The sequence below is a fragment of the Stenella coeruleoalba genome (assembly GCF_951394435.1).
Source record: "Stenella coeruleoalba genome assembly, chromosome: 3".
Lineage (NCBI taxonomy): Eukaryota > Metazoa > Chordata > Mammalia > Artiodactyla > Delphinidae > Stenella > Stenella coeruleoalba.
The window spans coordinates 157,524,143-157,534,281 of NC_137148.1; the positions used below are offsets into that span (position 1 = coordinate 157,524,143).

The following is a 10,139-nucleotide window of genomic DNA, read 5'->3' on the forward strand; positions in this document are numbered from 1 at the left end:
TCTACGTGATAGAAGCTACTAAAGGTTTTGAGCATGGGAGTGAGATAACTTGATCTACCTTTTAAATAGACCATTCTGGCAGCTACAAGGACAACAGATGTTGGTGGCAGGGGATGAGAACAAGACTAAATCAAACATATTAAACAGGACTACAGAGCATTTGGGCTCAACTTTCACCTTGTAAATTAACTCTTTAAAACCACTGCATGTTATGTTAAAACCACTGCTGCTCTAACCCCTAGAGCACCTTTCTGCAAATTAAAAAAATTTGCAGATGCAGCCTCATCAAATCTTGGTGGGTGGAAGGCAGCCCACAAGGGACCCCTCAGCCAACCACCCTGCCAGGTTCAGTCTGCCCTGAATTCTAGCATAAATATAACAAAGAAAGAGAAAAAGACAAACACTTTTTCATTGGAGGTAATTTACCTAATCATCCCTGAATTTTTAAATTTTTGATTTTAAGAATATTTTCACATTGGGTGTCAACCAAACTCATGAGACGTTCAAGTTGATTTAATCACATTATCCATATTATATATATATATGTATATATGTATGTATGTATACATATATATATATACACATATAAAATATTCCAGAAAAATGATTAGACTTTGGGTTCATTTCTTTTCTCATTTTTTTTTTTTTTTTTTGTGGTATGTAGGCCTCTCACTGTTGTGGCCTCTCCCGTTGCGGAGCACAGGCTCCCGACGCGCAGGCTCAGCGGCCATGGCTTACGGGCCCAGCCACTCCGCGGCATGTGGGATCTTCCCGGACCGGGGCACAAACCCGTGTCCCCTGCATCGGCAGGCAGACTCTCAACCACTGCGCCACCAGGGAAGCCCTGGGTTCATTTCTTAAGGAAGAGACTCAGATGAGTCTCTTTGAGCCATTTCCTCCCACTTCTCAATATAAAACATACAGAGCCAGGGGTGACACAGTTTGTTTTTTCTGTTCGTTTTATTTTTCCTAGTTGTAAATAGTTTTGATGTGAAAATAATATTTTAAAAGCACATTTGGAGGCAATTAGAGGTTCTAGGGGTCCTATCCTGGAAGCATAAGCTTTTCTGTCACCGGCTGTTCAAAGGGTCGGTTTTTGGTTCTGGTCTAGAGTTAATGATCAAGGTGCTTCCAAGAACATCCAGATCCTTCACCTGAGCTCAGAGAACTGAGCTCCCCTTGGAAGGGAAACTGTTCTGAGGGCACTTTAGTCCAGGCAGATGGGAGACTCGCCAGGGTTGCAGGAGAGACACAACCACAGGCCAGCACTCCCAGGACGCTCCATCTGACTGTCACCTTTGACCAAAGAGAGGAGGTTCATCCCATCAAGAGAAACGCACACACTGGTTGGCTCTGATGTCCTTACTTCCTCCAGACACCCAGAGTTTTCCTTCAGGGACAGCTTCCCAAACCTGAGAAGGACTTGACATCACCACTAGGTGTCTTCAGGGTCTCTCTGGACAGCTTTCGACTCCAGTCATACTTTCTATTCAGTTTAATCCAACTAACACTTCACTCAGGAAGGGGGACTCCTCATGGATCAGAGGCTCCCGAGGCGAATGGAAAGTGAACAATTCTTCCTTCTCTTCCTTTGATCTTCCAAGCCATACTCAGTCCACACCTGACGCTCCTCCTAAACTCTCCACTGGTTCCCTGCTGCCTGCGTTCTCTGTTTACTTTGTGGTGGTCTCCAGCAGTTCCCACAAAATTAGAATATTTCTCCCAAATGACAGTTAAAAGATATAAGGAGAGATAAGTGTGTTCCCACCTCAAAAGATCTCACTTTATACGGGAAAGAATGAGCTCTACTAAAGGTGTGGGCGCTTTAGGGATCGAGACAGCCTGTCCCACAGCACTTCTGCTGGGCCCCCATTGTGTGGGGGCATCACTGACTCGTCTGGACCCAACAGCAACCTCAGACAAGTCCTACCATGTCTATGCCAGGTGGCTCCACATTGGTTTCAGGCTGATCCTTGCAGAATATAAACCTGGGCCCGTGGCCAGGGTACTTCAACTCCTCAGAGGCTGTGCCTGGCTCTCAGGTCCCGGCCCCCTCTCCCCGCTCCCGTCTCTACAACCCGGCTTCCTTTGTTTGGACTCTCGGACATGCTCTTCCTGTGCCTGAACGCTTCTCACAACGTGGGATCCGGCCCTTCGTCGGGAAGCCTTACCCACAGCACCCCTCCTGTTCCACGTTCTCACAGCACCTGTGGCTCTTCTCCCGAGGTCCTCACCGGAGTCTGTCATTCCACAGCCCTGTGTGCGCTTAGCCTCCCCCTCCACTGAGCTCCGCCAGGGCAGGACCTGCGTCCTTCTGTCCAAGGTTGCACTGCTGTTTATCACGGGACAGGAAAGCAGTGGGCGAGGGTTAGAACCTGGCTCCCCCAGAGCCCTGGCCTCCCCAATTCAACAGTTCTCAGTCCTCAACTTCCATGACAGCCGAATCTGCCAGTTTTCTCCTCTGGTGACTTCTTCTCAGGCTCAGCCAGATTCTTCCTTCTTAACTCACCTCATAAACATTGAGGTTTCCTGGGACTCTGTCCTCTCCTCCGTTCCCTCGTCTGCTCAGCTCAAGGTTTCAAATGCTACCTTCTCACTGACGGCTCCCTGACCTCCCTGTTGAGTTCCAACCCTGTATACCTTCTACAGCTGTCCACTGGCGACCTCTACCCATATTTCACTCACATCTCAAATGAAACCCATGCCACACCGAACTCATCCTGAACCCTTAACAAAGGGACCTCTCCTTTTTCCTTTTTTTAAAAAAAATGTTATATTTATTTATTTATTTATTTTTGGCTGCATTGGGTCTTTGTTGCCGCGCATGGGCTTTCTCTAGCTGTGTCAAGTCGGGGCTACTCTTTGTTGCAGTGCGCAGGCTTCTCATTGTGGTGGCTTCCCTTGTTGTGAAGCTTGGGCTCTAGGCACGCCGGCTTCAGTAACTGTGACGCGCAGGCTCAGTAGTTGTGGCGCACAGGCTTAGCTGTTCTGTGGGATGTGGGATCTTCCCAGACCAGGGATCAAACCCATGTCCCCTGCATTGGCAGGCAGATTCTTAACCAGTGCGCCACCAGGGAAGTCTCTCTCTCCTCTTTCCTGAACCCACTGCACGTGCCTTCCTGCAGGTAACGTCTTGCCTGCATTACACAATAATCTCCAGAAGGTTCCCACCTCTAGTTTTTCCTCACTTCAAATCTAAGACCAACAGTGTTTCCAAAGTGACCATTCTTATTAAATTGAAATTGCATAATAAGGACTTTACGAATATATTCTCTGTGAAAATTTTAATAACATTACATGTAAATAAAGTCCCCTTTCATCAATACTCATTCTCGATCCTAATCCAAATGTAACTAGTTACCACCTTAGGTGTCCCGCGACCTTTCTCTCAGCACTTACATGCATATTATGCATATAGACAAACACCCACGTAATTTTCTTTACACATAAATGGTGACATGTCATAATCATGCACTGTAACTAGCTTTAGTCCTTCACGTGCCTTGGAGCTCCACCCACACCAGTGCTTCTTGTTTCTGACTGTGGTGCTGTGTGCCAGTGTAGGGACCCACCTCAGCTTCTTTAGCTATGCCTTTACCGAAGGACATTTAAAGTGTTTCAGACTCTGACCATTTTTTCTAAAATATCAAGGACCATGTAATTCTTCTGCTTAAAATCCTTGAATTATTTCCAGTCACCCACGGACAGTTCCCATCTCTAAGAACTGTACCAAAGCACTTCAGAGTGTGGCCCCCACCTGGCTTTCTGATCTCATTTCCTTCCTCATCTCTTTCTTTTCCCACAACCCTGGGCTTCAGTCAGAATGAATTATCTGCAGTTCCTTAAATGGACTAAGTTTGCTCAGTGAATACATGAAAATGCAGCCCTCCTCCGAAACAAGAGAAAAGAATAAAGATCCTGAGAGATTTACCTGTGAAGTGATTATCAGACATGACGCAGAAGTTTGTGACCCTTCTCCAAAACTTCTTGAGGACTGAGAACTTGGAGAAATTTCCCTGACCAACATCTCCAAGTTGCACATGCACTCCTTTACCAGACTGCTGCCTGCAGAGATTCCCCACCCACTCACCTACAGAGGAGCCTCCAGGGCTTTCTTTCTCTACCTTCCAGGGATCTTCTCCTTGCTGCAACAGGGAGATCACTGCAGGTTTGGAAAATAGGAGTCCTGCTCATAGAAAAAAAAACAAAAAAATAACAACAACAACAAACTTGGTTTTGACACGAAGAGGTATCTGAGATCTGAGTGGAAACTTACAGGATGATATAAAGAGCTCCTTAGGGTGCTCAAGTTCTGCCCCCATGATGTGAGGGGTGTGTTAGGGAAAAAGCAAGGGACTTGTAAAACATAACAATGTAATAATTAGTTGCATGTTAGGAAGATACAATAAACATGTACCCTTGAAATAGGGTACCATTAGCTTTCTATAAAAGAGGAAATATATGAGATGTACAGACTAAATACATATTTATAAACAGGTATCTATGGAGAAGATACCAGGTAGACTGTTTAAAATGAGAAAACACTATCTGGTTCCCTTTCAAATATGGATTATACAGTGTTAATCTAGCTGGAAAAGTGAACGGGAAAGGCAAGTGGTGGGTCAAAGAAGAGGGATGAAAGATGCTCTCTGCTTAGAGATGAGCAGACACATCATAGAACAATCATAGTGGGAAATGCCTGAACTATGAGGGAATTTCTAATGTGCAGCTCTGTAGACTGTCCCATCCGTGGGGCATGAGGCATCCATGCCTATTAGCAGGAAAAAGTTTTTCAGATTTATTTGTGGAGATCCAATTTGTACAGTGCTAAGGCAAAACTCAGCTAAAGTTTTGATGATCCATGGCTTTTATCCAGGGAATCAGATGCTGAATTATCCCAATTTCTAAACAGAGGAAATTTCCTTACCCAATGACACCAAGTTGCTATAGTTCTCCAGCATCACATCTTGGTACAAGTTTCTCTGTGAAGGAGCCAGCTTTCTCCACTCATCCCGCGTAAAGAGCACAGCCACATCTTCAAACGTCACTGACAGCTGTAGAGACAAGCATCCCAGCTCACCCAAGACCACCCATCACACAGGGTGAAGAGGGCGGCAGTGGGAAGTAGACAGGCTACCATGAAATGCTTCTATATTATTCTAGGTTCTTAAGGTTTCAAGTCACTGGTTTAATGAACACTTGACCTGTGACAAATACATACTGAGTACCATGAAGTATGAACCAGGCCCTGTGTTAACCACACAGAGATGTGTGGAGGTATTAAGACCATTAGTGGGAGTGTTAATTAGAATAATCTTTCTAATAGCAATTTGGTAATACATATTAAGAGCTTTAAAATGTGCATACTTTTTAACTCTCCAATTACTATATTTGTTTGATAATGAACAGTGCAAAAAAATGCACACAAAAGGACATTTATTATGGTGTTAGTTAACAGCAGAGAAACAGAAACACCTACAACCTAAATAATCACTGACAGAGGCTCGGTTAAATAATTTAAGGCACTATCTGTGTGCTCTCTGCAGCCTGAGGACAGTAATAATGGAAATTAAAACAGCTATCATTAACTGAATGCTTTCTTCAGGACAAGTACTATTCTTAGAGCTTTATATTAATCTTTAGTGTAAATCTTTATTTTACCTTCACAACAACGCTAGGAAGAAGGTACTATTATTGTCCTCGTTTTACACAAGAGAAGTCACAGAGAGGATAAGAAATTTGTCTAAAGTCACACAATTGGTCAGTGGTAGTGCTGGGATTCCAATTCCAGGTGGATGTCTAAGGCTCCATTCCTAACCACTCTGTCAAACTGCCTCTCAAAACCTACCAAATAGTTAATAAATAAATGAAATAATCCATACAATGTACTTAAAACCATACATGGCTCATATTAAAGCTTCAGATCTTACCTATTATCATGTCAATATAAAGTACTATGAATCATTAAAATTGATGGTGTAAGTCAGTATTTTTGACTTAAAAAGGCATTCATAATAATGTTAAGTATAAAAAGCAAGTTACATATCAGTATGTATAGTTTGGTTCCATTTTTGAAAAAAAATTATATATGTACATAGCAAGTGATGCTGAGAGATGCAGAACAAATGGCTGACAGCGATCATCTCCAGATGGTGGGATTAAGGGTGATTTTACTTTTTTGTTGCATATACGGAAAAAATATATAGACAAATACATGTACATACACACATCTATGCACATATGTACATTTACAAGCATATATACATATACCCATATATATATATGTGCATGTTTTATTCTCTATAAAGTTTTTTGCCATGATCATGCAATATTTTTATAGTAAGAAAAGGCATTAAATTATTGGCACATTGGGAGGAATATAAGAAATGATCTCTGCTCTCAAAGAACTTACAATCTAACTGGCAGACAAGAAAAGTGCATGAATTTGAACACTAAAAGGAAAATGTGTAGCTGGATAGGACCATACACCATATCTGCTAATCCTCATTTTAGAGACAAGGAACACAAGATCCAGGACAGTCAAGATTCCAGGTCACATACTTTATTAATGGCAGAGACAGGATGATAACTAAAGTTTTCTTCCAACACAGCACTTGGTATACTCTCTCTCTTATCTTAAACATCCTATTACTGAGTTTTACACACAATTCCACACAGCAGGTGAGGTTAGGGAGAAATGTCACACAGGACTCACACACAGGGACAGAGAAAATTCTGGGCAAGAGAGCAGCTTGGCTCTGTTGGAATGGAATGTGAAAGCCTTAGAAAAAAGCAGTCCAAATATGCAAAGGCAGGTCCTAGCCATAGCCTCAGAAGATCAACCACCATGACATTTCGTGGGTCCAAATGATATACAACATCGCACTGCAGAGAGCTCTGGTAACACAGGGGCTGGGCCTGCCATGTGTTCTGAGAGATGCACCAGAGGAATGGCTGGACAATAACCAGCATGAACTCAGAGGCCAGACATACCTGGGTTTGATTTCAGGTCACTTGACTTCTTTAAGCCTCAGTTTCCTCATGTGTAAAATGGGGGTAATAACTGCTGCGCTGTTATGAGAGTGAGAACAAAGGTAAAGCCCTCGGGATATTCCCCCAGCAACATTAACTATTATTGTTAGATGAAAATGAGTACAGAATGAACAGTATTTTCTGGTTCCTAAAAACACTGTACAGTTAATTTTTATCTATCAACAGTAATAGTATCATGTACTAGAATAATATTGTTCAGCTACCACAACCACCACATATTCAACATCAACTATGTGCCCGGCCCTTACTGAAACACTTGCCATGCTGCAATTCCTCTCATCTACCCTATGAGGTACGCATGGTTGTTATTCCCATTCTACAGGTGAGGAAACTGAGGCACAGAGAGATGCAATTGCCTAAGGCCCATAAATGGTAACAGAAGATACGGGTTCAAACTTGGCTGTCTGGCTTGAGAGCCCCACTTCTAACTGTACACCCTGTATACCTTGCTTCTCCACTACTGATATCCCACAGCACCCTCCCTGCCACTTCCTGAGGAGTCTTCTCTCAGCTCTTAAAGTCAAGAGACCTCTCCATCTGTGTCCCCACCAAAATGGCTATCCTTTGTTCACACACCGCCTCACCTGGATGGGGTCCCACCCTCATTCCCACAGAATAAAGATGACAATGGCAGGTCAAGATCAGTTTTCAAGAGAGTGATAGAAGCAAGGCACATGATCCAGAAAGTTAAGAGGGAGAAAAAACTAAAAACTCTGGACTGGGAAAAGCCTGGGTAAGGTATCATGAAGATTCTCGGGGTGGAAAGAAAAAGAAAAGCATCCTGGCCAAGGGTAGGGAGGGGGACATGACTGAGCAAAGGAGGCAGGCCAGAAAGGAACTCTGCCAAGTGCGCACATTTGTTTGTTCTGACCCCAAGTGGTATAAGATATGTGGCATCTTACCTGTCAATTCAGTAATCATACAGTGAATTGAGATTAATGAATAAAAGAGTGTCTATCAGAAAAAAAAAAAAGAGACACAACACATGGATTGGGGGGTTGGAGGCAAGCAATCCCTATGCAATCCACCATCTACCAGGATGGACCGACTCTTCAAAGGGAGAAGGACATGGGCTCCAAATCCTGGCGAAGACTGTACTGGGGACAGAACTTCAGTCTGAGGGTTAAAAAACAAACCTATTTGTCCGTAAGACTTGAGATGGTAATGCACTCACCTGAGACCTTGTTTCCCTCTGTTCAGTAGCCATGTCCTCTTTCTGGGCAGTTTCCCCTTAGGATGGGAGAAGTCTCCAGAAGCCAAATCTGAGAGAAGAAAATGGGAGCCAGGAGGAAGGCCCTTCTGCTTTGCACCCCTCAGAATCAGCAGCTCTGAAACCTTTACACCACCTGAGAATGATGCCATGTGCCCTCAGGAAGGAAGTCAGGAGCTAGGAGTAGAGAGGACCAGAGAGAAGGGCTGGGTCCTGGTCCAGGCCCAGCTCTTTCCCTGGCTCAGAGGAAAAGGTCCTAGGACTCCATCAGCAGTAGCAGCAACTCCCTGAGCCTCACCCCGTGCCAGGCACTACCTATCAATACATCATCGAGTCCCACAGCACAGTTGGCACTGTCAGCACCCCATTTTATAGATCAGGAAACTGAGGGCAGAGTGGGAGCAACTTGCCCCAGTCCACACAGCCAGGGAGGGTGGCACCAGGATTCCAAGCACCGCGGGCTCCAGAGCACCTGCTCTAACCTCCCTGCGTGCATGTGACAACTTTTCTCCACCTCAAGCCTTCCCACCCAATTCCTCCCCCTCCTATCAAGGAAACAATTTCCAGATTTCTAGAGAAAGCTGCTTCGGAAAGGGAAAACATCAGCTCTCCTATGGCGGGGAGGTGGCTGCTGTCTTGAGGAAAGGGCACAGAAAACCAAAGACCTGGGTTCCAGTCCTGGCTCTGCCACTGGGGGAAGTCGGCGACTCACTTCTCGCGCAAAACAAGCCTGTCACTCGGAAGTGCAGGAGTGATAGTAAAGGGAGGAAATTTCTCGCGTTCACTGCCGGCCCGAAACAAATTCAAATGCCGTAAGGCGCTGGGCAGGTAGCGCACTGGGAATGGGTCGGGAGGAAGCAGAAGGGTGGCTGGGTCCAGCCAATGGGGACGAAGTGCCCGACCTGTCTCGTTCAGGGGTACTGTGGGATGGCTGGTGGCGGCAGGCGGACAGAGCCGGGGTGCCCGGCCCTCGGCCCGCCGGCGCCCACAAAGGCCCGGCTCGCGCCTCCTGGGCCTTTGTCCCATACCCCGGCGCCGCATCCTCCCGAAGCCCGGTCCTCCCTCCCGCATCCTGCCGAGCCTCCGCCGCTCACCTCACCCAGGCCTCGGGTGTTCCGCGGGCCGCAGGCAGGAAGCTCCGGAACTGCCACGGCCTAACAGCAACTTCGGGTCGGGACTCCCCGGGGTGCTGTCTGGGCCGACCCCAGCCCAGAACGCCGCTCACGCCAGCGACAAACGCCCAACTCCCTGTGCAGGTCCGGAGCCGGGTAGTGAGGTGGAGGCGGGGGAACGGTCGCTAACCCCCTGAGAAATGTAGTCCACGCGAGAACCCAAGGATTCTGGGAAGTGTAGTTCTCCGCGCTTGCTGCGTGGAGAGGCCCGGCTGAGCCTGTCATGTGCCCGGGTACTCATTCTGGGCTAGTGGCTGCGCTCCGTGAGTTGCCGGCTCCTGGGTTCCCGGTTCTTCCGAGAGGAAACGGAGTTTCGCCGAGGACAGTGTATTGTAGCTCTGCATCTCCGTAAATGATAGTAAGGCAAGTAGACAACCTTCTAAAAACAAACCTATTTCCTCTTCAGTCTTTCAACAAGTATATTGAGCACCTGCTACGCGCCAAGCCCTATTGTAAAGGATTTGAAATACCTCAGTGAGCAAAACAGAGATCATTGCTCTGGAGAACTTTTTTGGGGGGTGGGGGTGGGGGAAGGAGGGAGGGAGCAGACAGTAAGCCATGAACATAATTATATAGCATTTTAGAAAATAAGCATTAACGGAAAAAGCGAAAGGAAAGCAGGGTTGGAAGTGTCTGGGGTAGGTACGGAGGGAAGTTGCAGCACGGATTAGGGTCACGAATACTGCTCTTTGTTAACATATTAG

The 10,139-nt window shown here is 46.0% G+C and overlaps 1 long non-coding RNA gene across 2 annotated transcripts in view; it reads right to left on the reverse strand.

Moving 5' to 3' along the window:
- Window positions 1-9,526, reverse strand: part of LOC307183405 — a 30,887-nt gene extending 21,361 nt beyond the window's left edge. For both annotated transcript variants that reach the window (XR_013827462.1, XR_013827463.1), the window contains exons 1-4: window positions 9,358-9,526; window positions 8,228-8,440; window positions 4,928-5,054; window positions 4,091-4,186 (exon numbers count right to left, since the gene is read on the reverse strand). This is a non-coding gene — a long non-coding RNA (uncharacterized lncRNA). The remainder of the gene's footprint in view (window positions 1-4,090; window positions 4,187-4,927; window positions 5,055-8,227; window positions 8,441-9,357) is intronic.
- Window positions 9,527-10,139: the final 613 nt, after the last annotated feature.